This window comes from Anarrhichthys ocellatus, unplaced genomic scaffold (assembly GCF_004355925.1).
Source record: "Anarrhichthys ocellatus isolate YVR2014 unplaced genomic scaffold, GSC_Weel_1.0 scaffold3639, whole genome shotgun sequence".
In the NCBI taxonomy this organism is placed as follows: Eukaryota; Metazoa; Chordata; class Actinopteri; order Perciformes; family Anarhichadidae; genus Anarrhichthys; species Anarrhichthys ocellatus.
The window spans coordinates 884-5,419 of NW_022283613.1; the positions used below are offsets into that span (position 1 = coordinate 884).

At 42.2% G+C, this 4,536-nt stretch overlaps 1 long non-coding RNA gene across 2 annotated transcripts; it reads left to right on the forward strand.

Moving 5' to 3' along the window:
* Window positions 1-475: 475 nt before the first annotated feature.
* Window positions 476-4,530, forward strand: LOC116379062 (uncharacterized). 2 transcript variants are annotated; one of them, XR_004212371.1, is made up of 4 exons: window positions 476-1,169; window positions 2,077-2,137; window positions 3,671-3,776; window positions 4,081-4,530. It is a non-coding gene; the product is annotated as an uncharacterized LOC116379062 (long non-coding RNA). The 2 variants fall into 2 exon arrangements; XR_004212370.1 differs by having other exon boundaries at window positions 3,671-4,530.
* The last annotated feature ends 6 nt before the right edge of the window (window positions 4,531-4,536 follow it).

Below are 4,536 nucleotides of genomic sequence, written 5' to 3' on the forward strand. Positions count from 1 at the left end.
TAGCAATTATTATTGTTTAGTGTTTTTTAAATGTTATTAATTAATTAATCAAAAAGTAACATTTACTTAAAGCTACAAGGAACTTTCATTTTGTGGTGGTTTTAGCTGTCACTGTAGACTAAATTGGTAGTGTTTCCGAGCACGAGAGTCCCTTTTGAAAAACCTCTCATTTTACTGCAGCAGGGTCTGATAGTCTGCCCCTTTAAGTCCTGGTCCTGGTTCTCCCGTGCCTCCCTCCCTGCTGCTCCTGGAGGAGGAGGAGGAGACGCTGCCGGGAGCTGAGCTCTCCTCCTCCCTCCGGAGCTCCGACTGCAGGTCCAAGGTCTGCAGCTGAAGGCAGATCTGGGTCTGTCCATAGTGGACCGGTCTCTGCTGGAGGATCTGGGTCTGTCTACGGTGGACCGGTCTCTGCTGGAGTCTGAGCTGAAGGAGTTTCTGGTGAACCTGCATGATTTCATCTAGTTTCACCAGAATCCGACCCGGTGGCTCTGATGACGAGTTCCTCACAGTAACTTAAAGTAAAAGTAGCTCACACTTTAAAAGATACTCTGTTACCAGCAAAAGTCCTGCATTCAAAGTTGTTCACAAGTAAAAGTACAAAAACACAAGTGACAAAAAAGTACTGCAAGTACCAAAAGTATACTTTATACTTTAATATACTTTATTATCTAATCAGTGACTATGTTTAGATGCACAAATATTCTTTTTACCTTATTCTAAAAAAAAAAACTAAATTCCTACTAAGCTGTTTACAATGAAAATGGATATTCCACTAATATTCACGTTTACATGCAGCCGGGAACCGGAAATGCAATACTGCTCACTCCTTTTCCGGGTTTTAGGACTCATTCCTGCAGCACTCTCCTGGTCTTAAAAACAAGCCTAAAACAAACAGGGTCTGGATCACCAGCTGCCATTTTGCTCTTCTTCTCTGTCACTTTGTGTTTGTGTTACAACGTCAGCATTTAAGTGTCTCTGTTCTTTGTTTGTGTGTCTCAGTCCTGGGTTTCTGCGTGGCATCCCTCCGGCGAGGCCTCATCAGGGCGTCTGGCGCGCGCCCGGCGGCAGCTGCACTTCCGGAACGAGTGGGCGGCGTGGAGCGGCTGGTCCGTCTGCTCGCGCAGCTGTGGGAGCGGCGCCTCGGTGAGGACGCGCACCTGCATCACCAGGTAAACGCCCGCCGCCTCCTGCAGGGTCACACAGAAGAGGATGCGATGCTTTTCAAACACATTCCCAATTATCAGAAATAAATTGTGTAATAAGTGCAAGTTAAAGCATTAATGCCTTGTCTGTTGCCACTGGTGGAATGTAACTAAGTACATTTACTCAAGAGCAATACTACAACTTTGAGGTACTTTAATTAAGTATTTCTATTTGATGCTACTTTATACTTCTACTCCACTACATATCATAGGGAATATTCTATAAATCAACTAATGAATGCTGATGTATTATTTTAGGTTAAGCTACACAGTATATGAAGTAATTAAAATGAGCTCCATCTTTACCAGCATGTACAGCAATATATACGTATCTGCATGAGGAGTACTTTTACTTTTTGTAAGTATATTTTGATGCTGAGCTTTTGTACTTTTTATTTAGAGTTTGAATCCAGGACCGTCCGTCTGTTTCTCAATTGCAGAAAAACCTGAAATGCATTTAAAGTAATAAATAAAAAATGATAACATATATAATAATATAATAATGTTTTGGGGGTAGTTTGTACAGTTGAAAAATATTGCATGTGCATTTCAAATTTATCAGAAATTTGCCAATGAAACATTTAGTGTCATCAGTGACTTCCAGCGCAGAAAGACTTTTTTAAAGCGTGTGCATTTGAACCAGTTATCACTCCCATGAACCCAGAAGTTGTTTCCTCATCACAGCAGTTTACAGTAAATCAGAACTATTGAGATATTAAACTACATTTACATGTATTCATTTTTAAATGATGAGACCTAAATAACATAATAAAATCTTTATGCACTTTGTGCATGAGAGAAGGTTTTGTTCAACCTGCACAGACATAGTTTCCACTGTAAACTCCTTCCTGCTGTGTTTTCTTCTGTGTCCCAGGAACCCAGTGGGAGGACCGTGTACAGGAGATCCCAGACAATACAAGATCTGCAACACCAAGGTCATTTCACACTGTATGAAAAAACACGACTTTCGATGCAAACAGTTTACAACAATGGCGGATGTTTGCTCTGGAAGGTGTGTGTTTCTGGGTGTGATCTGGAATTTCACTGACATATTAACTCACGTCTTCACTGCACTGCTTCGCACTGCACTCTGGGATTTATCTGAGTCGTGCTGCAGTCGGGTATCAGACTGGGTTGGGTGTGTTTGGACAGCCAGTCACTGTGGCCCATAAGGAAAAACACACAGGTGGGCTGCAGCGTGTTTAAGCACGCTCGTGTGTGCGTGCGGGGAGTTTGTACGGTGTGATGAGCTCAGAGCTTCCGATGAATGGACGCAAAGCCACAACTTCTCTCTCTGCTGCAGTTTGTGGAATGAACATGAGGTTTTGTGAGGATGAAATGAGATCATACTGCAGCTTCTGTGGACTCAGCACAAGTAGATTCATTTGTTTTAGGGGTAATATTTGAATTATTGTTTATTATTTAGATTTCCTTCGCTCTGAGGAGTGGAATCGATGAATCGTTTGGTCCTCAGAGTCCGAGGCGACGTCTTTAAATGTCGTGTTGGGGTATTAAGTTTGATATTATATGGAACAGGAAGAAGAGGGATACCTCCATATTTGAGAGGCTGAAAAACAGCATTCTTTGCCATTTTTGCGTGAAAAATTACTTTTACGATTGGTCGATTTTTAACCCTCTGAACCCCAAACTGTTTCAGGGTGTTTTTTCTCCATTTGCTCTATATAATATAATAAAAGTTGTGCACCTCTATGGAAACAGAACATCCATGGCTAGAAGTAGAGAGAACTCAAACATGTCTTTAGTGCACAATAACAGTTATAATGCAAGTTGAATTTCTTTGATAATTTATTTTACAGATATGAGAACAAATTTAGGCTCTACGTGCTGTATATATTGAACTATTTACATTTTTACAATCTTTCCTCTCCTCTCTGCTCTGTGTTCAGCAGCCTGCAGTTCAGTCTGCACTTTCACTGAATTGTTGTCACGTGACTGTTCATGGAGTTTATTTGGGAAATTTAGAATAAAGCTTTAATAAAATATCACAATTTTAAGCTTTGATTTGGTTGTTTTCTCTGACGCAAGCGTTTGTCACACATGATGTGTTCGAGGACAATCCGAAAGTTGAAAATCCGACAATAACGTCTGTTTTTACAGCGTCTGGCTACGGTAAACGGTGTAGTTTTGGCCATTGTTGAAAGAAAACATGCTTTTCAATTAAGTTAAGATAGTTGCTGATTATCTTTGTGTTGATCAACTAATATTCGTTTTTTAAAGAATGTATAGCCTACGAAAGAAACAGTTGACAGTTGAACATGTTGAATCGGCTGAAAAGCTGCCCGACAACGGCAGACATAGTGCCAACAATGCGGGACACACCGCTAAAACAAGCCCCGACGTTGTTATGGTTCATAAACGTTCAGGGAATGAATAGCGTTCCACTGACTCAATACAACGTCCTCACAGTGTGTGTGTGTGTGTGTGTGTGTGTGTGTGTGTGTGTGCAGGAGTGCCCCCCCAGCTCGGAGGATTTCAGAGAGATGCAGTGTGCTGCCTTCAATGACAGACCGTTGGTGGCTGGAAACTCCTTCAGATGGACCACTTTTCATGGAGGTCAGTGAAGACAACTCAGCTGATGTTTGAACAAAAACACAATAATGTATTTCCTAATCATTTAAATTCTGTGTTTTTATGTTTTTTATCGTGAGTGTGTCCCAGCCATGTGTAACTCGAGTTGCTGTGTCGTTGGCCGTCATGCGATAAACTTTTCATGGTTCCCCTGTAAAGGCCTGCTGGCTGTTGAATCCACACGGGGCTATGAGTTTTCTACGTGACATCTGTCTCCTCTCTTTTACCTCGCCTATTTTTCCTCCACAATGAACTAATGAGTCACTGAGCGAAGATCTCTCCCTGCCAGGCTCTAACCCCTGTGAACTGAGCTGCCTGGCGCTGGGTCACAACTTCTACTACAACTTTGGCCGTGTGCTCGATGGCACGGCGTGCGATAAGGAGCCCGGAGCGGTGTGTGTCAATGGACGCTGCCTGGTGAGTGGAAACAATACTGAACGTGTGTGTGTGTGTGTGTGTTGGTCTTTTCTTTTCATATTGTGTTCGTGCTTTTCATGTCTTTGGTTTTCCCATTTGATAGTTTTATATTAAGGATAATCTTTTTCTGCTAGTTTTGTATGAGGTTCCAAAAACGCTGCACCATAGTTACCAAATTCATCTAAAATTGTCCCAGCCGTTGCCATGGTGAGAGCCGTGAGGAGGCAACAGAAATGCTCAGAATTCCGTGTAGAGCGCCTTTGACTCCTTTATGTTTTCAGTGTCTCTAGTGTCCACCAGGGGGCGACTCCTCTGGTTGTATAGAAGT